Source organism: Heptranchias perlo, chromosome 3 (genome assembly GCF_035084215.1).
Source record: "Heptranchias perlo isolate sHepPer1 chromosome 3, sHepPer1.hap1, whole genome shotgun sequence".
In the NCBI taxonomy this organism is placed as follows: Eukaryota; Metazoa; Chordata; class Chondrichthyes; order Hexanchiformes; family Hexanchidae; genus Heptranchias; species Heptranchias perlo.
The window spans coordinates 23,975,654-24,000,636 of record NC_090327.1 but is presented as its reverse complement, the minus strand read 5'-3'; the positions used below and the strand labels follow the sequence as shown (position 1 = coordinate 24,000,636).

The window sequence follows — 24,983 nt, the reverse complement described above, 5'->3', positions numbered from 1 at the left end:
CTTGCATGTGGAGGACAGTGATCTCAAATTGGTGTCCTACCAGAAACGCTGCCAACCTAGAAAACCAGCAGAAGCTCCAAAACTGCCTTGAATTTGGTTGTAGTGAACACCATTTCATTATGGTGACTGAATGTTAAATTCTGTTTTTATCACATAGGATATTTTTAAACCAGTGTTTTGGGTATCCTACCTGTTTGAATGTGATGACTGCAACCTAAAGGCCGTGACGGTAACTTGTGAAAGTGCAGTGAGACGTGAGCTGCAGGCAATATTCTATCATCTCGGTTGCTGACAAAAATTATGTAAAAGTGTAGCTTTTGCAGTTTGAGTTCGAAATTTACCAGAATGAGAGCACTGATGGTACAAGGTTTATACCCCCCCCCAAGATATTTAAGTTATTCTTTAACACTATTTTGTGTTTTCCAGCACTTTGGATTTTACTGTAATTCTACATTTCAAGCCAAGATAATTTATCCTGAAAGGGTTACAAGTAATAAAATAAAGTAGCTGTTACATGTTACCACTAGCTATTTTATCATCAGAAGTTAATACATAGTGAGCGTAACACAAAGAGGCCTACATAAATGCATGTACCATAGCTGAATAATAATGACTGTAGGCTTACTTGTAACAATGAAATGATTGGAAAAGACTTGAAAATAAAATGTTTTAATGCAAATAACATTGATATAAAGAACATAACCTACCTCTAAAGCACTCCTTGTGTATCAAGGTGTATCAATTTACTTTACATTAAGGAGGAAAACCATGTGTTAGCAATGTGCCTTAATTTTTTACAATGATACGGCAAAAGTTTACCTTAACTGAAACCACTTTGCGATGATCTCTGTCGCTCCCTCTACCTCCCCCACCAGGATTTAGTTACTGGTTTTCTTTTTATCCTGCATGTTTCCAGAAGAATTGATGTTGGGAATGAATGTATTTGTGAATCCTCTAGGCTCTGCACTAATGATGCTGATGCACCCATTCTGTGGGTAGACACAGTGTATTATCTCTCCAATCTGAGCTAAGCAGCGTGGTCCGAACAGAAGCAGTTTCCTCGAGGGAGGAGAAGTTGGTGGGTAAGTGGATTCAGTTCACTTTTGCCTACCTCCTAGTGGTAATTAAAGTGCCACTGTTGGAAGCCTGCCTTTGTAGATTGTGGACCAGAAAGACGTAAATCCTGAGGGAAAAAGTGGAAGAAAATTCAAACCAAAGGAGGAAAACATTACACACATGTGAAGAACTGCACCAACCCCCTCTTTTTTTGCCCTGTTTAATTGCTAATAATTGGAAATCGAACAAGTTTCACATTAAAACTCTATCACTGCTGACTGATTTCTTGTAAAGGAGCTATGAGCAGTTTCTCATTTGATCTATTTCTGAAGATGTCAAAGGCTGCTCTCCTGCAAAACGACGGCAGGACCCAATTGATCGTGCAAACATACAAACTCTGGTGCACGCAAACCATTCTGAGACATCTACAGTGATGCACTAAGAGTAGCCAGGCAGTGAGGGGGACACCTTGCTGAACAAGAGCACGATCTGGCATGCATATGCACAGAGCAAAATTCTGGGGTGACCTTAGCACATAGGATTTTCTGCAGCAAATGCTGTTGAAACACTGATGATTGACATGTATGTGAAAGGATCATCATTGACCTTTTAAAAAAAAAAAAAAAATCCTTCTCTGGTTGTAAATTATCAGATAATACATTTGGACTTTACAGAGAAGCATGATACAGAGTGATGACAAGTTAATCTTGTAAATTGGCCTGGGATGGCCCTAGAGACTGATCTGAAGGGGTCCAGGAGTGATGGTATTGGGGTGTGCTGCTGCGTTCTATATCTCGTAGATGTTTTTGAGCAGTGAGTGAAGGATAACATCATCACAGAAATGGCCTGGGAGGACCTGATGAGCCAGTGTCAGGGAGCTGTACTATCATTAGTAGGAATGCAAACATTAACCTGGGGTGCCTCAATAAGATGATGTCATTTGAATTGCACATGTATTAATTAAGCTCCTTCATATTGTTGGGCTCAGCAGCCCCTCTAACTAGTCGCCTTTGTGCTCACTGCTGCAACCAGAAGTCAAAACACTTGGAGAGCTATAAAAAGCAACAAAGGGATACCGAGAAAGAGGTGCAGAAACTATGAAAAATGACTTGCAAGGGATATCAAAGCTAACAGCCAAAGTTTTTGTAAATTATTAAGAGGAGAGTGGGAAAGGGGATTGTGGGGCCATTGGAGAGTGATGCAGGTGAGACTATAATAGATATTAAGAAAATGGCAGACTTGTTCGATGAGTATTTTGTATCCGTTTTCACAGTGGAGGAAGAGGACAAAATACCGGTGTTATAAGGGAACCTAAAAAATTAAGTCAAGGGGATGAACTTGGTGGATTTAATAAAAGTAAACAAAAATGGTAATGGAGAAAATAATGGGACTTAAGATAGACAAACCTCCAGGACCTGATGGTTTCCACTGCAGGGTATTGAAAGAAATAGCTGAGGATATTGCAGATGCATTAGTTTATAATTTTCCAAAGCTCTGTAGATTTAGGAATTGTGCCTTTGCATGGAAAGTTGCAAATATCACTCCATTATTTATGGAGGGAGAGAGCAACCAGGTATCCACAGATCTGTCCATTACAGACTATGATCTTATTGAATGGCGAAACAGACTCGAGGGGCTGAATGGCCTACTCTTGTTCCTATGTTCCTGTAAATTTAACATCAATTGTGAGGAAGTTACTGGAATCTATCATCAGAGACAGAGTGAGCACGCAGACAGGTATCAGTTGATCAAAGAGAGTCAGTATAGATTTAGGTCATGTCTGATTAATCTAGTTGAATTTTTTGAGGGGGTCACTGGCATGATGGATAGGGGAGTATCTTTGCATGTTGCCTATATGGACTTCCAGAAGGCATTTGATAAGGTTCCGCACAAGAGATTATTAGCAAAAGAGAAGAATTGATGCTTCAGTTGTGGAGAGCCTTTGTGGGACCCCATCTGGAATATTGTGTTGGTGGGATACCAAAGCTCGGGGGTTAAACTATGAGGACAGGTTGCATAAACTTGGTTTGTGTTCCTTTGAGCTTAGAAGGTTGAGTGTTGATACAATCGAGGTGTTTAAAATGATAAAGTGGTTCGATAGGATAGATGCAGAGAAACTATTTCCTCTAGTGGGGAAATCCAGAACAACAGGGTACAATCTTAAAAGTAGAACTAGGCCATTTAGGAATGAAATCAGGAAGCACTTTATCTCACAAAGGGTATTGGAAATCACTTTCCTCCTTTTTTTTCTCTTCCCTTTTTCCTCCCCCCCCCCTTTATATATCATATAATTGGGTAGTTTAATAACAGATGACTAATCTAACAAATACATTAAATGGAGGACAGCAGGAGAAGTTCCTGTGTAATGGTAGTCTCCAGCTGGTGATAAGTAGAACATTTGTGTTATTTATAGTGCAGATGGGGAAATTGAACAATAAATGCTCATGTAAGAAGGAGACTGTTTGAGTTATGGTGCACTAGATGTACAATTTCCCACCATCGTGGAAGCTCCATCAGCACAAGGACTGCAGCAGTTCAAGGAGAAGGCCCACCATCATCACCTCGGGGCAGTTAGGACAATGAATGTGACTTTGCTGACATCACCCATATCTCAAGAACAAAATATATTTTTTAAAAAATGAACATTAGTTGGACAAGAAGAATGATTAATGAGAGGGTCCCTGAAGCAGCAGAATGAGAGATATGAGGCTGATTGTGATGAGAAAAATAACATTGTTGGTAGCTTATTAGGGAGTCACAAGAATAGTTTTGGGTTTGTTATTGTCTGGAAAAATTAAGAGTAAAACGAGGAGATGAACATTGAAAGACAGGGAAAGACCCTATGGTCCATTCAGCCTGTCCCACACAATTGTGATACCTTATGTATCACAATAGATACATTCCCCACCCCACCCAAAATCACGTGATCTCCTGGGAGGGGCAAAAAAACCAGATAAAACCCAGGCCAATTTGGGGGGGAACAATCTGGGAAATTCCTCTCCAACCCCTTAAGCGATCGAAACTAGTCCAGGAGATCACTCTGGCCCTGACAATTCTGTGTATTACCTACCTTTTGTAAGAGATGATCCCAGCCCCAGCCAATCGGCATCCACTACAATAGCTGGCAGTCTGTTCCAGAGATCCACTATTCTCTGGGTAAAGAACTCCTCCTTACATCTAATCTAGATCTGGCCTTATGCACCTTAAAACTGTGACCCCCCTAGTCCTCCCTAACTTAATTGAAACAAACTGTCAACTCGAACACTATCTATTCCCTTCATCATATTGTAAATCTCAATCAGATCACCCCTAAAGTCTACGCTTCTCTAAAGTATAGTGTCCCAACTCTTTTTTTAGCCTATCTTGATAACTAAGATGCTTTAAACTAGGAATTAGTCTAGTGGTCCTCCTTTGCACCCTTTCCAAAGCCTCCATATCACCCACCATGTGAGGAGATCAAAATTGGATGCTGTATTCCAACTGAGGTCCGATCAAGGTCTTGTACAAGGAAAAGTAGTATGTTTTGTCTTAGAGCTTATTGTCTTATAAATGCACCCCAACACCCTATTCACTCTCGCTATCATTTCACGGCATTGCTCATGAACCTTCAGAGATCAGTCCACTAGAATGTCCAGATCTTTCTTTTTCCACCTGCTTAAATGCTTTTTCCTGAAGCGTTTATGTATGTTGAGTGTTCGCCCTGCCCACGTGCATAACACTGCACTTTTCTAAATTAAACATAAATTGCCAGTCACTAGCCCAATCCCCCAACACATCAAGATCCACCTGAAGCAGTCGAGCATCGTCTACAGTCCTATCATTCATACAAATCTTGGTTTCATCTGCAAATTTTCAGATTGTGCCCCAACACCTACATCTAGATCATTAATAAAAATAGTAAAGAGCAACGATCCCAACACCGAACCCTACGGGACACCACTGGTAACTGATCTCCAAACTGATCCAAATCCATCTATAACTACTTTCTGCCTACGGTCTTCCAGCCAGTTCTCAATTCCACTCAATATATTACCACTAATACAGGAGGCTTCGATCTTGTGGAGAAGCCTTTTTATGCAGTACCTTGTCAAAAGCTTTTTGGAAGTGATGTCAACTGGGCTTCCCTCATCCACCATCTTGGTGACTTCTTCAAAAAATACAATCCAATTTTTAAGACATGACCTTTTTTGAAGCCAAGTTGGATGTCCCTAATATGCCCCTCTCGATCCAGGTAATCATATGTTATATCCATAATGATTCCCTCAAGCATCTTTCCTATTACTAATTGGCCTAAAGTTACCCGAGTCTGCCTTGTCTTTTTTAAAGATGAGGACTACATTAGACTCCTTTCAATCTACGGGAACCGTCCAGAGTACAGTGAGCCACTAAAAAAGGGGCAAGGGCTCGCAAGGCACATGTCCTATCTCTCTGAGGACCTTTGGGTGGATATCATCAGCTCGGCTGTTCTTAATTCTATCTAAAACAATATGTTCATCTATGTTAATATTACTAGTTGTATTATTAACATCATCATTAAATTCTAACAGTTGAGCATAGTCTTCAAGAGTGAAGACCGATGCAAAGTACTCATTTAATATTTCCACCACACCCCATGAATCCTTCGTAATCTATCCTTGAGCATCCTTCAATGGCCCGTTACAGTCTTTGACACTTCTGGCTCTTAACATAACTGAAAAAACTTTTCCCATTACTTCCACAATTGTCGACAATCCTCTTTTCCATTACCTTTTTAGCTGATCTAATAGTGACCTTTGTCTTCTTTAGCTGTTCTTTGTATTTAACTCTGTTCCGTTGAGTATTAGATGCCTTTTAGATTGTTTTTGACTTTGCACATGACTAGTAAGCCGCCTTGGCTTTTTCTTACCACGCTCCCTTTTTGACTTTGGGTACATGTTTGTCTTCCACATTTTTTAATCTTGTTCTTAAAAACTTTCTATTTGTATTCAACATTGGCCTCATCACCACCCAGTAGGGTTAGCTAATAAACCCGTTGCAAATCATCTGCCACTTTAGCAAAGTTTGCCCTTCTGAAATCTGGTACGAGTTATAGATTTTCAGTACCTTAATAGGTTACGAGGCACCCAGGTAGCCAGATGTAGGTTGGGATAGGCATGTGTAACATCAGGGTCGGAGAATGGAAAGTATGAAACGCACTGATCAGCAGCCTCTAAGACTGGAGAAGGCTCATCGAGTAGGTATTACAGAGGACGACAGATTCTGTGTGCATTATACACTAGTTTGGGAGACGATAAAGATTAATAACACATCCGTGGGAGCAGTATCTCTTAAAGATCAAATCTTTCCTTTTTTCTTTAATTTTATCCCCTTCAATTCTGTTTTGTGCTGAATAGTTTGATTGATGGCAATCCAGACAACTGCAATTTTTTTCCATTTTACACCTGAGGAAATCGAGCATTCTCTTAGCTTTTAACACCTAAGGGGTAATTTTAACCCAACTCACGGGGCGGGAATCCCACTGGATCAGATGGAACACTGATTTTTATACCCTGCCCATTGACTTCAATGGAGAGTAAAGTTGGGCAGGATGTAAAACCAGCATTGCACTTGATCCCATTAGCTTCCCGACTGACCAGTTAGATTAAAATTGCCCCCTAGTATCTATTGCATTTAATGCAGTGCTGCATCATCTGTACATTTGATGATGTTCTGAAATTCAGCTTCAGTTTGAGTTTTTAGTTTTTGAGGTGCCTACTTTCATTGCTTTTTAAAAATAATTCTTCTGGATGTGGGCATCGCTGGCAAGACCAGCATTTATTGCTCATCTTTAGTTGCCCTTGAGAATGTGGTGGTGGCCTTTGGAGGAAGGTGGCTGAATTAGTGCCAATGGTGACCCTGGTCCAAGGCCAAGAATTGGGGCCACTTTTATTCCTTCCCCTCCTCCTGCAGGTGCTGACTTGTACTGGGGAATAGTTTCAGGGACACTGGCAACCCTTCAGTACCTTACCCAAGAGCCATTCTTCTCATATGGGACTGGTTGGTAAAGGAGGAAAGGGGTGCTTTACAGCAGATCCAATCCAGTCCTTACTTTTACATTCATGGCTATAACACTTTTCAATGGGAATCAATGGATCGTAATCAGGTACAGTTACTTGGGCTGTTTCTCCCGCCCTCCCCCCTCTCCTCTTTCCCCTCCCCCCCTCCCCCCCTCCCCCCCTCCCCCCTCACATCTTCCCAGCTGAGGACTTCTGATTAAAAAGGAAGAGGTAAATATCTTTGAAAATATTTCTGCCATTACTTCAAACCAAAGAACACTTGGTGACAACAGTAGCACTTCATGAAATATATACTGCAGCTTAGGCATGTGAGGAAAAAAAATCCAATCTGTCTGTTTAAATAACCGTATGTAGGACATTGCGAATGGCATCCATTAATTCTGAAGCTGACAAATAGGGCTTGCTTTCCAGTTCTGTTATGTCATTTGTTTTAGATGAAGCACAATGGAAATTTTCTATCAGTGTCACTGGTCTAAGACTGACTGCTGGATCGATGACTTGGAAGTATTTTCAGTACGTGGTTGACAGGCTGCACTCTTTTTCTTATGAATTGCATGCAGCATAGGGTAATGCCACTTAACGGCACATTTGATAATCTAGGCATTTGATTTTGGAGGTCTTTTCTCTAAAAGCTCCATGAGGCGTTAAGGAAAATAATGTTACAATGGAAATACTTGTTATGAAGTAATAAATTGTCAGCCATTATTTTCAATTTAATTATTGCAGGAATCATGTTGGATTAAGTGTGATTGATGTCCCTGTCCTAATTGCTATACCCTAAAAGTCATGTGGTGGTAGCAATGCAATGGGTTGACTTTCCTGTTTTATCTCTTCAGCAGTGTCAATGCTTTTCAGTCAATTTCCACACACACCTTGCTGTCTGCAATATTTTTGAAGCCTGTGCTGGCTGCAGCACAGAGACAACATTCAGATTGTATGATTTTTCGGACCTGCCACATTTAGCAGAATGTGTGCAGAGATATTTCTGCAGTACTGGGTTGGTGCGTTAATGGCAATAACTCAAGATTCTTCTGGCAGACAATGCTCCATTTATGAAAGCTGTGGACTTCATTTATAATATTTCCCTCTGCACAAATCTTTCTTACGGATTTGGAATGACTTTTACCTCTCTCTGCATATGCAGGGCAGGACTGGGAGAAATTATAACAACTACTTGGATTTATGTAGTGCCTTTAACAATAAAACATCCCAATGCACGTCGCAGGAGCGTTATCAAAAAAAATTTGATAGTGAGGCACGTAAAGAGGTATTAGGACAGGTGACCAAAAGCTTGGTCAAAGAGGTAGGTTTTGAGGAGCATCTTGAAGGAAGAGAGAGAGGCGGAGAGGTTTAGGGAGCTGAAGGCACGGCCATCAATGGTGGAGCAATTAAAATCGGGGATGTGCAAAAGGCAAGAATAGAAAGAGCTCAGAGATCTTGGAGGGTTGTAGGGCTGGAGGACACTATGGTAGTTTGTTATGACAGAGGCATTTTTTCGGGGGGAGATGGGTGATGACAGCAATTTTGAAAGGGAGGCAATATCCAAGCACTGGGAACCATTTATAATGTTAACTATCATAGCCGGGGTGGGGGGCAGGAATGGAAGTTGGCTGGTTAGCAGTTTAATGAGGCTGGGGTCAAGGGAGCCGGAGGTGAGTTTCATAGATGACGTGAGTTTGAGGAGGGAATGAGAGCAGATGGGATAGAAACTAGAGAGAGATGTGGGGTCAGGTCAAGACAGGTTGAGCCTTGGAGGTGGGAAGGTATGGCATAGTGTGAAATGGGAACATGGAAGCAGCAGGGGCAGCTAAACATTCATATTATTTTGTTCAGAAGCCATTTCTTTATTGAGCGTAGCACTAGTATGAAGGTTTGTAAGCCTTCACGTTTGGTTTGCTTATATTCCCAGGTGCATATGTTTGTCATTGAGGGTGGATATTGACTATCGGTGGCTGACCGGTGGAGCACACGCGCTACCTGCCTGATGTTGCAAACAGGAGGCCCAGTCCATTGAGGGCCAGGCCTCAGTACCACACAGCCACCGGTCGCCAGGTGAGTGTCTCGCTGCAGCTCACTGGCTCCAGATTGGCATAATATCGGGTGGCTTGGAGGCGACCTGGCCGCCATCAAGGTAGATAATGGAGTTCAGAGGAGCAATTCTGTTGGCCCTGACCCCACAAAATTAGTAAAAACTTACCTTTTTGGCCTCCCTTTGGCTGGACTGCTTTCTGAAACTGGACAGAGCCTGAATGCCATTCAGGCTTCACCCAGTTTTGCCCCAAAATTGCAATTGGGTCAGGACCCAAGATTTGTATTGTAAAAGGGCCTACCGGCTGAATCAGACGGTCAATCCGGCTGCCCTGCGGTTGCCATTCCAAAGATAGAATCGGCCGAATTGGGAGCAGGACCGGTATGTAAACTTTACACCGCTCTGTTTCCGACCAATGGTGCCAGTGAAGACCTCCCCCTTGGAATTTCCTGGAAGTCCCAATGCATTGGTGCTCTCGCAGGTGGCCATTAAACATTCTGGCTAAATTTATAACATGATTTTACCCAAAGACATGTTTTTCTTGTGGCTTTTAAGCATTGATGGATTGCACTTGGATTACAGAATTAGTTTCAATTGTGCAATAATGCCTCAAGCTAAACTTGCTGTTACCAAATTTGTAACCTGAAGGACAATACTTAACACTTGAGAAATAATCAGTGTTCTAGGAATTACTGCACTTAACCCCTTGAAGGCTCAAATAGTCTTGCTGCACCTAATAAAGAAGGGTTTGACATTCTATAGATTCCTGTCAATGGCTGGTGCACAGAACTCCCATCATTAGAGATACTTAATGCCAAACAGGTAAACTCCACATCTCTGACACCTGAGTCCTAGCTATTCAGTGTGTCCCAATTGTCAAGGTTGCATACGTGCATTGTCTCTCCAGCAAGGGACTGGAGGTGCCTTGGAAAAATTGGAGAGGAACTTTACTACCATTCTTCTGGAGCCCTAGCAACAAATTTGAGATGACGATATAAAGACTGTGGGCTCCTTTTCACAAAGGAAGCACCTCACAGATGTAACTGAACTGTCAGCTGGAAAAGAAGCATTCTAACGTTAGAATTTAATGAAGTAGTGGGTGCAAAATTGCATCTGAAAGAGTAGAAACTCAAGTGTTGAACTTGACCACAGCTTCCCACATCACCTGCAGCAACTGGAAAGCCTGAAATGAGCTCCAAGGATTTAACAATGTAGTAAGAAAGATGTCAAGTTAGATTACAAAAGATGAGCCAGAGAAGAAACAGAATTATTTCTGAAGAGAATGAGATGCATGGCTGAGAGAGTGGGAGTATACCAATAATTTAGAACAGGAATTTTCAAACCAAATTTTGTACCTTCAGTGGACCATACAAATATCAAGAGGTCTTTTGACCACTAGGTCTCAGTTTTCCAATCCAACAGCAGCAGAAGACAAACAAAAGCTTTTGATAATGGTCATTTTTTTTGTTCATAATTATACTCACTTAAGAGGGATTAACTAAATAGGATCCAGTTGTTACAGTATTCCTGAGAATCGGGATTAATTTAAATGCGTTGAAATTCTCCTGACGCCATCTGAACAGTTGTCGTTCGTGAGGTGCTGAACGAACAGCTCCTGGTGAGCTCTGGTCAGTTGTCAGAACATCCTGTTTCCAGAATCTCCATACATCACACACTGGTTGAAGGTCAGCCCTTCTCGATCATAAAATTTACTGCTGGAAACCCACACTGACACTGAAGACAGGACATATTTCTTGCAAACATAGCTCCTATTTTACTAATCGTTGTTCTATGATAGTTTTGTTTCAAAAGGTATTATGGCATCCACAGGCACCAAATTCTTTCACAGCAATTTGTGTTTGAATCAATAATGTACATTTAGGACTCAATCAATCACTTGAGCTCTGGGTGCTTTATTTTGCCAATTGGTAACCAGATCACTGGTGGAAAAAAATGTTTTAAGGGTATATCCTAGAATAAGGCCTTGACATTGGATTTATTTTCAAGTATCCAAGCGAATAAGTAGAACTTTCATTTTGAACAGCTCCCCTCAGTGAACTTTCCAAATGTCAGAAACTTTAATGATAGAAAATGAAACTTAGAACTGAAAATTAAAGGACAAAGCACCACGCACACACAGCAATATACTTTTGATGCAGACAGGAAGCTAAACAATGGGGCAGGAAGGACCTGCATTAGGGCTGCAGGATGTCACAGCAAAGCAGCATGAAAGACTGGAGGTAGAAGGGAAGGCATTGAGAGCTTTTGTATTTTCCAGTTGAGCCACTGCTAGAAAATAAAAGGGATATAGAATTTTCTAGTCTAGAACATAATTTACGCAAATGTACATTTCTCTCCGTTTAATGAAAATGGAAGACAATTTTCTAAGATTTGCAATAAAAATTAGTCTTAAAGCTCAAACTGAAGGGTCTGTTTTTAAGATTTGGAGTTGGTAATAGTAATGTTGATCGTTGAAAAAGTCTCATTACAAGAAATATTATCAGTTATTGAAAGCAAGAACTAAATGTATAATATGCATTTAAAAAAATGAAACTTGTTCTATAGTCTGACAGATACCATGGCAGCCCATCTGGAGGGGCAGAATTAAAATCCCAGCCTTGTTCTTTATTTGGATGTGGCTGGCCTCTCAAGTTGAGATTTTCTCTTACTGTTTTGAAGTATCTGAGCCTTTCCGGTGGTTTTCCGTAGACTGGAAACCAAATGGAAAAATGGATTACAACCCTTCCCTCCCTCCCATTCCCATAGATTTTTAAAATTCATTCATGGGATGTGGGCATTCCTGGCAAGGCCGGCATTTATTACCCATTCCTAATTGCCCTTGAGAAGATGGTGGTGAGCTACTGCCGTGAACCGCAGCAGTGTGTGTGGTGAAGGTTCTCCCACAGTGCTGTTAGGAAGGGAGTTCCAGGATTTTGACCCAGTGACGATGAAGGAACGGCAATATATTTCCAAGTCATGATGGTGTGTGACTTGGAGGGGAACGTGCAGGTGGTGCTGTTCCCATGCACCTGCTGCCTTTGTCCTTCTAGGTGATAGAGGTTGCGAGTTTGGGAGGTGCTATCGAAGAAGCCTTGGCGAGTTGCTGCAGTGCATCTGCAGATGGTACACACTGCAACCACAGTGCGATGGTGGTGGAGGAAGTGAATGTTTAGGGTGGTGGATGGGGTGCCAATCAAGCGGGCTGCTTTGTCCTGGATGGTGTCGAGCTTCTTGAGTGTTGTTGGAGCTGCACTCATCCACGCAAGTGGAGAGTATTCCATCACACTCCTGACTTGTGCCTTGTAGATGATGGAAAGGCTTTGGGGAGTCAGGCGGTGAGTCACTTGCCACAGAATACCCAGCCTCTGACCTGCTCTTGTAGCCACGATATTTATGTGGCTGGTCCAGTTAAGTTTCTGGTCAATGGTGACCCCCAGGATGTTGATGGTGGGGGATTCAACGATGGTAATGCCGTTGAATGTCAAGGGGAGGTGGTCATTGCCTGGCACTTGCCACCTATCAGCCAAACCTGGATGTTGTCCAGGTCTTGCTGCACGCGGGCAGCAACTGCTTCATTGTCTGAGGGGTTGCGAATGGAACTGAACACTGTGCAATCATCAGCGAACATCCCCACTTCTGACCTTATGATGGAGGGAAGGTCATTGATGAAGCAGCTGAAGATGGTTGGGCCTAGGACACTGCCCTGAGGAACTCCTGCAGCGATGTCCTGGGCTGAGATGATTGGCCTCCAACAACCACTGCCATCTTCCTTTGTGCTAGGTATGACTCCAGCCATTGGAGAGTTTTCCCCCTGATTCCCATTGACTTCAATTTTGCTGGGGCTCCTTGGTGCCACACTTGGTCAAATGCTGCCTTGATGTCAAGGGCAGTCGCTCTCGCCTCACCTCTTGAATTCAGCTCCCCCAATTTTGGCACAAGTCCCCAGATGTTAGAGAGGAGGACTTTGCAGGGTTGACTGGACTTAGTTTGCCTTTGCCTTTGTTGTGTCCGGTGCCTAGTGGTCCGTCTGGTTTTATTCTTATTATGACTTTTTGTAGTGGTATTAGACAACTGAGTGGCTTGCTGGGCCATTTCAGAGGGCAGTTAAGAATCAACCACATTGCTGTGGGTCTGGAGTCACTTATAGGCCAGACTGGACAAGGACGGCAGGTTTCCTTCCCTAAAGGACATTAGTGAACCAGATGGGTTTTTACGAAACTCTGGTAGTTTCATGGTTACCATTACTGATACTAGCTTGTTAGTCCTGATTTTATTTAATTATGAATTTAAATTCCCCAGCTGCTGTGGTGGGATTTCATGACTCATGACTTCTGATTATTAGTCCAGGTCTCTGGATTACTAGTCCAGCAACATAACAACTATGCTAACGTACCCGTAGTAGCATAGTGGTAAGGTTTTTTTTTGGTGTTGCACATAGGTAAATTTCTACTTTCATTCACATATACAGATGGAGGATTTTGCATTTATTTTAGTTTTTGATGTTATTTGAATTGTAATTGTTTCTGTGTTGTCTGGCATTGGATGCACAATTAAAAATAGAATTCAGATCTACCAGATGTCGACCACACAAAATCGATGCAACACAGAAAAATATGCCAGCACTAAAGCAAAATAAAAATCCCAAGGTTCTAATAGAGTGCTGTGTTCTTCCTGTGAGGGAACAGAGAAAAACCAGTGGGATGTGCCCTGTCCTACTCATCACTCTCCAGCTTTGATGGCCAGAGGAAAATTCTGTAGCTAGGATCCCACTGCTCTTCTGCCTAAAGAAAAGTGGGGGTTGATGCTTCTTAATGGGACACTGTTCCCATATCGTCTTGCACAGTGGCATGCTTTATTCTGAATAGGGCCCAGGTCAATCTAATTACATTTTATTTTCCATGCCCATGCCAACTATCTTGACGCAGCTGTTGAATTAATCCTGACAATATTAATACTGGCAACTATTGAAGGTAAGCAGAAAGAATCACCTGATGCTCACTGAAATCTTTATCTGGTCATCTTTGCCTGTAGCGGGGACTATATTTTGAATTCTCGCTGGAGAAAGACTTCTCTTGTGTTCTGCTGCATGTAGTAGGCATTGATTTTTTTTTTAAAGCAATATATTCTGCAGAAGCTCATCCATTCATCTCAATATGTATGTTGTGTCACAAAGCGCTTTAAAGTACTTAAGAAGTGTAGCCAACAGCAGCAGATTTGCGTAGAGCAAGGTCCCACAAATACCAATGAGGTAAATGACCAGATAGGGTGCCTTAGTGGTGTTGGCTGAGGGATAAATGTTGGCCTGGAAACCAGGAAAACTCCCCTACTCTTATTTAAATAGTGTCATGGGATCTTTTACGTCCATTTGAGAGAGCAGACAAAGCTTCAATTTAGTGTCTCATCTGAAAGACAGTCAGTGCAGCATTCCCTCAGTACTGTACTGGAGTGTCAGCTGAGATTATGTCGTCTTATGTCTGGAGTGGGGTCTGAACCCACAACTGGCTGAATCAGTTTGGATAATGGGCTTCCACTGCATTTTTAATATTAAAAAGTGTACCTGCAGTAATCAGAATGTGAGAAAGAAGACAGTTATAAATGTAGTGACATTCTCAACACAAAAAAGACGGTCTGGGGTGAACATAATGGATTCTTAATCTAGCTTTCTTTGCTTTTGGTTTCTGTTGAAAGGCTGAGTTAGCTGTGTGGTCTCATACTTCAGCACAGATGTAAAGGAGTAATATGTCAAAATCATTTTATTAACGTTGCATTGAGAATTTACAAAATTTTAACTGCAATGTGATCTGTAAAACAGAAACAATATCAGGAGTTCATTGCTATGTTTAGTAGGCCTGCCTACATTTTATTACAAGAAAGATTGGAAGTTGATACAGGAAAAGTGGCCAACATTTATTAATTGACAGTCGAGGAATAAACATGTTTTTAAATTTACAGTTGTCAAAAACTTTTAACAGTCAGTACTCTGTATATTCTCAACACCATTTTAATTCAGTAGTAACTTTCAAAAGGGAATTGAAGGGGAGAAAATTGCAGGGCTACGGGGAAGAGCAGGGGCGTGGGACTAACTGGATAGCTCTTTCAAAGAGCCAGCACGGGCATGATGGCCGAATGGTGGCCCCCTGTGCAGTAAAATTCTATTAAAGGTTATTGTAGTGGGCCTATTGAAAAGAAACATTAAATGCATTGTTGTTGTTCGGTTGGCAGACTATTGGTTTTCTTTCTTTTAAGGTGCAGTGCTCTAAGGTAAATCACCTTAGTACCCCAGAGCTATGGAGGGAGAAAAAAAAAATCAGTCTGGGTTCTCATTCCTGCTCCCTATCCAGTGAGAGCTGGATCGGCCTTGGCTGTGACACCGCCATGGCTTAGTGGCCTGTCAATAATTGTGGTCTAAACTCACGAAAAAATGACCACTTCAACAAGCTGCTAGTGGTTGTCAGCAGCCATGAAATTATGCCCTGCGACATGCATAACCTTCAGAAGAGAGGAAGATTTAAAACAAAACCTGAAATTTAAAACTATCAAATTGGTCGTCAGCGTGTTTCTAAAAGTTTTCAACTGAGTCTAATTGAATGATTGCAATCACAGGGTCTAATTAAATTTGGAACTGCCATGCCTTGGGTAAAGTTTGCCATGACCGTGATTGTACTGATTGTCTTGAGAAGCGATTACCCGCAGAAGTAAAACTCTTCATTCTAATGAAAGCTGACTTGTGTGTGACCGTGCTCGGCACTGCTGGCATTTAGCGAATCTGTCTAGATATATAGATTTTTTTTTATATAGATATATAGGTATATATGTGTGTGTGTGTATATATAATCTTGGAACCTTCAAAAAATATATTTTTTAAAAATGCCTCTTCAGTTGAAACATATTAGTTACTGACTGATTTCAGTTAGTTACTGACAGTTGATAGTGGGCCCAAACAGGATGGTGTGTCAAATTAATGTAGTGAGTCATACTGACTAAGAAAAGTTTAGGTGAACCTTGTGATGTGTTAATGCGCTGTGTTGTGTAATATTAGAATGTAGATTTGCACAATAGGATTTCATCACAAAGGGAAAGAATACAGAAATGTTGACCTGAGTTGTGATGCATCCTTAAAAGATCATTACATGCTTATTTGTTCATGGATATGGTCGTCGCTGGCAAGGCCAGCATTTATTGCCCATCCCTAATTGCCCTTGAGAAGGTGGTGCCTTCTTGATCAACTGAGTGGTTTACTAGACCATTTCAGAGGGCGATTAAGAATCAGCCACATTGCTGTGGGTCTGGAGTCACATATAGGCCAGACCGGGTAAGGATGGCAGGTTTCCTTCCCTAAAGGACATTAGTGAACCAGATGGGATTTTATGACAATCGGGTAGTTTCATGGCCACCATTACTGATACTAGTTTTTTTAAATTCCAGATTTTTTATTTAATTGAATTTAAATTCCCTAGCTGCCGTGGCAGGATTTGAACTCATGACTCCAGAATATTAGTCCAGGCCTCTGGATTACGAGTCCAGTAACATAACCACTATGCTACTGTACCTGGAATAATATCAATATATAGTTTTTGTTGTTGCTAGTTCATTGTAAAATTAAATCATCAAGTGCAGCATATTTCTCATTCTTGATCTACCAATAAGGTATATTTGTAGCCCCTGTGGTTGAAGGTTGTATACCTTGAATATGATGTGAAAGAGTTTCTATAGTATGGAAAATTAGCTGCTCTCACATACTGTTGAAAATAATATCCACTTAATCACTACTAGAAGACGTACACAGTAGACAGTGGATGGACAATTGGTCAATATATGTAATCCTCCCCTTCACATCACGCAATAAGGTTGTTAAGCTAGCTTCAGTTACAAATATTTAGCTCCTTGATTTGGCTATCGCAAGCTATCTGCACTGGAGGAAACAAGTGCCTGAAAGATCTAGTGGACGAATGGAAATTTCAGTCCTACTTATCTGTCTGCAATTTCAGTGTTCCACAAAGCCTATATCTGCCCAATTTTCTCTTTAGTATTCTCGGAAGTCAATATCTACTGAGCAGTGGAATATTTTAGCCATGCTGGGCAGGTAGCAAAGAAAACCCATGTCTTCTTTCTGGACTCAGTACAGACCACTGAATGGATGAAGTTCTGTTTTGGAGCAGAGTCTAACTTCTTTATTGGTTTCTGACTGGAGCAGCAAGAGTGGCTAAGTCAGACTCTGTCTTTATGGTAGAAACACAGTAGCTGCTCCAAGAAACCTGTAATCATTTAAGAGATGATTAGGTGCATTGATGGTCATTTGCAGGTTTCTATGGAAGTTGAGTTAGATGGGCTTACCTCACCTGTTTTTTGGTGAGATGCAGGTCAGTGGAATTCTAGCAGAGAAGCCTCTCACACCACTTCTGGCAGTGGACCCCTCTCCCAGATTCAAATTGTGAAATTGACTTCAATAAGTCTGGTAGGTTTTGGAACTTCACCAGAGAAAATTATCATTTAAAGTTGCCAGAATGTCGTAAAAACCCAACTGGTTCACTCGACCATCAGGGAAGGGAATCCTTTCCTGCTCCAGTCCCATACTATGGTTGGCTCTCAATACCCTTTGAAGAGGCCTAGCAAGCCATTCAGTTGTAAAAGTTATCACTAGTCAGGGTAATGAGAGCAATAAATGTGGCCTTGCCAGTATTGCTCACATCCTGAGAAACTTTTTTTCTAAAAAAAAGGACTAAGATTCCTCTTTGAAAAACAGCAGAATGCTTATTTTCATCCTGATTAGCGGCACATCTATATTGTGTTTAGAAAATCAGGTTTCAAAACCACAGGTTTTGAAATTTTGTCAGGTCATTTAATTAAGCTGGAATCCATTATTAAGGAAGTGCTAACAGGGCACTTAGAAAATCATAATATGATTAGGCAGTGTCAAAATGGTTTTATGAAAGGAAAATTGTGTTTAACAAATTTATTAGAGTTCTTTGAGGGTGGAACTAGCAGGGTAGACAATGGGGAACCAGTGGATGTCGTATATTTGGATTTCCAAAAGACTTTCAATCAGGTGCCACGTAAAAGGTTGCTACACAAGATAAGGGCACATGGGAGTGGGGGTAAAGTATTGGCATAGATAGAGAATTGGTTAACGGACTGAAAACAGAGAGTAGGAATAAAAGGGTCATTTTCAGGTTGGCAGGATGTAACTAGTGGGGTGCCACAAGGATCAATGTTTGGGCCTCAGCTATTTATAATCTATATTAATAATGTAGATAAAGGGACTGAGTGTAATGTATCCAAGTTTGCTGATGATACAAAGCTAGGTGGGAAACTAAGCTGTGAGGAGGACACAGAGTCTGCAAAGGGATGTAGACAGGTTAAGTGAGTGGGCAAGAAGGTGGCAGATGGAGTTTAATGTGGGGAAATGAGGTTATTCACTTTGGTAGGAAGAATAGAAAAGCAGAATATTTTTTAAATGTTGAGAAAGTATTAAATGTTGGTGTTCAGAGAGATTTGGGTGTCCACGTACAAGAAACACAAAGTTAGCATGTAGGTACAGCAAGCAATTAGGAAGGCAAATAGAATGTTGGCCTTTATTGGAAGGGGGTTGGAGTATAAGAGTATGGAAGTCTTGCTGCAATTGCACAAGGCTTTGGTGAAACCATAAATGGAGTACTGTGCACAGTTTTGGTGGTCTTATCTAAGGAAAGATACACTTGCCTTCGAGGTGGTCCAACAAAGGTTCTCTGGATTGATTCCTGGGATGAGAGTGGTGTCCTATGAGGAGAGATTGAGTAGAATGGGCCTTTACTCTCTGGCGTTTAGAAGAATGAGAGGTGATCTGATTGAAACATATAAGATTCTGAGGGAGCTTGTCAGGGTAGAGGTTGAGAGGTTATTTCCCCTGGCTGGAGAGTCCAGAACTAGAGGGCATAGTCGCAGGATAAGGGGTCGGCCATTTAAGACTGAGATGAGGAGGAATTTCTTCACTCAGAGGGTTGTGAATCTTTGGAATTCTCTACCCCAGAGGGCTGTGGGTGCTGAGCCATTGAGCATATTCAAGGCTGAGATGGATAGATTTTTGGACTCTGGGGGAATCAAGGGATACGGGGATTGGGCAGGACAGTGGAGTTGAGGTTGAAGATCAGCCATGATGGGCAATAAATGCCAGCCTCGCCAGCGACGCCCACATTCCATGAATGAATTTTAAAAAATGATCCTATTGCATGGCAAAGCAAGCTTGAGCAGCGGTATGGCCTATTCCTGCTCCTTGTTCTTATATATTGGTCATGTAGTGTGGCAGAAATTAATTAAGTAAACAAATATTTGTTCCTTGTATAAAGAGCCAGCACAGGCATGATGGGCCAAATGGTCTCTTTCTGTGTTGTTTCATTCTATGAAGAAAAAAATGCATTCTCCAATTTTTCTTTAAAAGAAGAACTTTGAGTCCCTCAAGGTGTTTGACCTCTCACATGGAGCCAGAGTTACAAAGCCATGTGTAGGAAAGTAACCTATCTCCACCTAGTCTCATCAGTTCTTCTCTTCTCCCACTCCCATACTGCTTACTGAAATTGAGACATTAAAAAATAAGTTTAATAAACATTTAGGTAACCACGTGTATTTTGTTTTTGCCAGTGGGTTTTTGTTTGTAATTTTGTTTTCTTGGACTTATGTTCAGCTTTTTGTTCCCCTTCCCTCTGTTATGACCCTGCCTGTACATTTCAGCCCTGCTTTTACAATAATTGTAATTTGGCACTGTTAAATATCATCGTGCAAATGCCAGTACAAGCTGGAAATGATACTTGGCTGATTCCATCATCTAATCTTCCCTGTGAAAGCTTTTTAACTTTGTCCCCTCCCCTGTACATTCTCATGTTTTCTGGCTAACTTTCAAAAGTATTGTGGTCACCAGAAATAAGACATGAAAACAATTCAGTGATAAAATAATTCATGTGTTATATAGAGGAAATGACATAATCACAGTGGACAAGAGTTATATTATACTGAAGTGAAAGAGCATTTATGTTATCTTCAGTGACCTATTGGTTCATAGCATTTCAACTGGATATCCTATTGAATGATGTAAAGATGTGTCATTTTATGAAGCATTTGCTCAGGGGCTTTTGATCTCTGGGAATTATGAGCACAATACAACTACAATAGAGTGCCCTTTTCAGTACAAATCACATGAAGAACAGCACACACTTTTATTGCAGTAAGTGCATCTTCATAGAGCTGCATCTTGCTTAGAAAATGCTTATATGGGCAGGGGATGGGTGGGGGGAGGGAGGGAGGAAGGAATGAGGAGAGGAAACGATCCAGTTTTAAATTTTCACACAAATTATAAATTTTACAAAAAAACCATCTGTCTGAGATTTTTCCACGAAGTTTAAATTCCGTGCATATTTGCAGCACTACGCTGCTTCATTTTGTGGCACTGCTTTGTCCAATTGGCCTGGATATTGAGTGTTGGCAGGCCATTTGATCATGGGGACATCAAAGTTGAGCCTGATTCTGGTTTGGCCCAATGTCCACACATGCATTTTCCAGCACAGTACAGTGGATAGCGATCAGGAGTGGCAACTGTTAATGGTTTACTTTCCCCTTCCCCGGTTCAGAAGCACTGAGACCAATTCTAATCCTACCTTCATTCTGACTGCAATCTGCTAACTCAACACAGACTGGTTCAAATCAGAGAGGGTGTCAGAGGCCTTTGGCATGATAGTCGGGTCAAGATAGCCTCTGTGAACACTGAGGAAGAGAAATGAACTGCCATGTAAAAATGCACCGTTTAGCACAGCAGTCGTGAACTTAGATATTTTCTATTTAACTCGAGATAGTTAAGTTGAACAACTATTGCTACTGTTCACTTATTCTTTATTGTTTAATAAATTTGTTTGGGAGTTGAAGCCTAAGTCACGTGAAGGCACATGATGATAAAATCAGTATGCCAAAGCAAAGTGAAGAGGCTTCTTTGTTCGATCCCCAAGTTGGATATGAATTTACTTAGTTATCTAACAAAGTACAAGCACTCTCTGGGGAAAAAGGGAATGAAGGCTTAGCTACAGGAAAGGTTTGAGACAAAAAATTCAAAAAAAGAATCTCTAAGAGTAAAAATATTTGCCAAGAAGCCAAAGGGCCATGCCCCTTATAAACTTAACTGTCTGGGCCAGATTTCCTCCTTGTGCTTGGGTGTAAAAGATTGGTTGGAGGGCAAAGAGGAAAATTCGATGGGCAGGATCACATGCCCATAACACAGCCTGCTCGATTTTTTTTTTCCATCCATTCACTTATTTAGATGAAAAACTGGGTGGGCTTTTCTCTGCCCATGTGATCCTTTACACCCAAGTGCAAGAGGACAATCTGCCCTCCTTTTCTTTTTGCCTCCTATCCCTGCAGAGTACATAGACCTTCAAACTAGCCATTATACTGGATTAATCATGTAGTTATGCTGTCCCACACTTGGATAGGCAGAAAATATTACATGCAGAAATTAGACAAGCTTAAACAACTATTTACATTGTATTTAAAAAATCAGGTGACGTTATATGATGCAGCAAATTAGACAGAGTACAAGACAGTTGGGTTTAATAGCCAATAGTTCAGCAGAGCATCTCTATAACCTTTTTCTATCTGTTGGAAAGGAATCTTGCAGTAAAACAAAGTCATGAGATCTGGCACTGAGAGAGTTAACAGCTTAACCTTCTCATGTTTATTAATAAAAGACAGGGCAGTTGCTTGGTTGGCACTTCTGTCACCAGGCTCAATATACACCCGTGCCATTACTGTGGCTGCAGCATGTATGATCTACAGGACGACTGCAGCAATTCTCTCCCTTGTGACCTCTACCACTAAGAAGGACGAGCACAATGTCGTGGGAACGCCATCACCTTCAAGTCCCACACGATTATGACTTGGATGTATATCACCATTCCTTCATTGTCACTGAACCAATGTACTGGGATCGGCCACCCATCAGCATTGGGGGAGCGCCATCAGCACAAGGACTACAGCGGTCCTAGGAGAAGGCCCACCGTCACGATCTCAGGGTGACTAGGGATGGGCAATAAATTCCCTCTGGTAAGCATCTCCCACATCCCGAGAACAAATATAAAATATTTGAGCCATATCCTTCAGTTAGGGAGATTCACATGAACCACACACTTTTTGAGCTCTTTCGCCTGAATATCTTTTGAGAATCCAGCAAGAACTAAAAGATGCTGTTTTTATCCACTTCGTTCTTTGAAAAAGGAAAGCAGACACATTTTAATGACTTATTGCCAAACAAAAATGCAACATTGTAGCTTTAGGATTGCCACTTTTACACATAACCAGTTAGCCATCACTACAATGAAACTACATCTGAGTGTGATGTTGTACAGTCATCAAATTAGATAAACAATTCCTGATTCTGAAATGAATGATTGGATGGGACCAATTTACAGATTCATTTCCTGTCAATACCTGCAAAATGCAGATTGTCCTCTTGCACTTGGGTGTAAAGGATCACATGGGCCCACCCAGTTTTTCATCTAAATAAGTGAATGGATGGAAAAAAAAATCGAGCAGGCTGTTATTACACTTTTAACCTAAGTGATCTAATTAACACGAACTAAAGCAGCAGCCCTCATTTGAAATTGAAGAGCCCAGTCAATTTTTGTTTCAAGACACTGAAAATAAATCAGCACAAATTTCATAGCTTGTAGATTCCTCCCTTCCTTACCTCCTTCTCTTCCTCCTGCAATCTTCAGCTTGGTGCTTCCTATTGGCCTTGTCATTGTCTCCACTTTTTTTTAACTTTGTTGCTGCACTGCAGCATGGGCCTTGTTGATTCACCTCAGTTTCTCAACAGAAGACTTCCAACTATTGATTGCATCATGCAATCCAGCGCTGGGTCGGCATAATGAGTCTCTCGTTTTGTGTGAGTTGCCTATTTTTCCATAATCGTTGACCCGATGGAAGCTTTAAGTGGAAAATCTCATGCTAGAAACACAGCCGGCAGTAATTAGAGAACAACATTCAGAATAACAGTCATTGGACCATAACCTCTGTTACTTTCAGTTAGGAAATTCAGTCCGTGGACACTGATTACTGAGAATTGTGCTGTGTAATGGTTGGTGAGCATCTGTCCCCCCTTAGCATGGACCTCATTACCAGCTCCCACAATATTCAGGCCAAATGCCAGCTGGTCTCTGTAGCCATTGTACAGTAATACAGCAATACTATTTTAATTGATTATAAAAGCTTAGAGATCTGCCTGTTAATTATGATCTAGTCCTTGGCCTGCTAGCTGTGTTAAATGCACCTGCCGCTGTTATTGAGTTCTGTAGTTCAGGAAGGTCTCCCATCTGCAAACATAAGAACATATGGAAATGATGGACAGGAAAAGACCAGTTGGTCCATTGAGCCTGCCCTCACAATATCCTCTACCCACCAGCAACCGTGTAATCTCCTGGGAGAGGCACAAACCAGATTTTAAAAACCCAAGGCCAATTTAGGGAAAAAAAATTAGGAAAAGTACTCTTCGACCTCTAGGAAGCGACATTGACCATGATTTATAATACTATTCCACCAATGTTTGGCATGCTGTGATCTCAGCCAGGAAGTGGTCCGGCTCTCTCTTGAAGGTATGCAGTGAATCAGCAATCTCTAAATGAGCTGGAAACTCATTCCACAGGTCTACAATCCTCTGGGACAAGAAGAATCTCCTGATATATCTGACCAAGTTCTTCCCTTGCATAACTTATACAGTTGCAATACATGTTGCCTTTGTGTAATAATATAAAAATAACGAATATGCTACATCACCCCACTTGGGTAAGTTGCCTTGCTTGACTTAAAGCTAATTTTATAACTCCTCTCTCCTGAACTCCATCCTTCTAGCCCTTCACTGCTTGACTGTCTTTCACTTTCACAGCTTTGTGTTTTAAAAGCCTGACTCCATTGTCAGCTTTTAGTCATGATGTGGAGATGCCAGTGATGGACTGGGGTGGGCAAATGTAAGGAATCTTACAACACCAGGTTATAGTCCAACGGTTCCGAAAGCTTGTGATTTTCAAATAAAACTGTTGGACTATAACCTGGTGTTGTAAGATTCCTAGCTTTTAGTCAGACAAACTCCCAACTTCCCCTCCCCCAGGGCAGAATTCCTCAGCCAAACTTGGCAATTATCCTGCTGAGTTCAAATGAACGGAGTTGTTGCACGGGTGTAAATAATCATTAGAATGTCAAGTTATCTTTCGCTGTCATCCAACACACTGACTCAGACACCCTATCTATATCTTAATATAGATTTGTGAGTCCTACTGTCTTGTGAACCTATTCCCTTGAGAGATAAGTTTAGTTCAGCAGTAGTATTTTAAATATATATTGCACCAAAGTCCTTCCGTAGTGGCACAGTCAGAACCCTGAAACATGATCGTGGTGAATTTTCCAAACTCTGCTATACTTTTGTGGAGTGGGGCAATTGGGGCCCAGGTCTGGTCAACTTACCCAGAAATGGATAGAGGCCAAGATTCAGGTCTCCAGCCCATCCTGTTGGCCACAGAAGGTGTGTGATTTAGGACTTCAAGGGTGGGGAAAGGGGATATAATAGTTAAAAAAAGAAATAGATACCAGCTGGTGTAGTATTTGAAACACCACGGTTGGGCTCGGACTCCCCCAGTCTAAGAAGGGGAATAGTCACCCCGCATTCCTGCTCCTGCCTATTATCCAGTGACTCCTGCTGGAAAATATTTGTGGATATCAGATGAGGACAGAATTGTATTGAATGTCCTGCTGTCACATTGGTTTGGACTCACCATTTGGGCAGAGTGTCGGAGGTCTGCCAATGCTCATGAAGCAGTATTCAAGCATGAGTCAAATAGGCGAGATATGTGTAAAAG

At 41.4% G+C, this 24,983-nt stretch overlaps 1 protein-coding gene across 1 annotated transcript in view; it reads left to right on the top strand.

The window, feature by feature from the left end:
* Positions 1–1,064: 1,064 nt before the first annotated feature.
* Positions 1,065–24,983, top strand: part of tsnare1 (T-SNARE Domain Containing 1) — a 619,881-nt gene continuing 595,962 nt past the window's right edge. The window contains exon 1 of the mRNA XM_067978551.1: positions 1,065–1,082. The gene's annotated coding sequence lies outside the window, so the exon portion shown is untranslated. The remainder of the gene's footprint in view (positions 1,083–24,983) is intronic.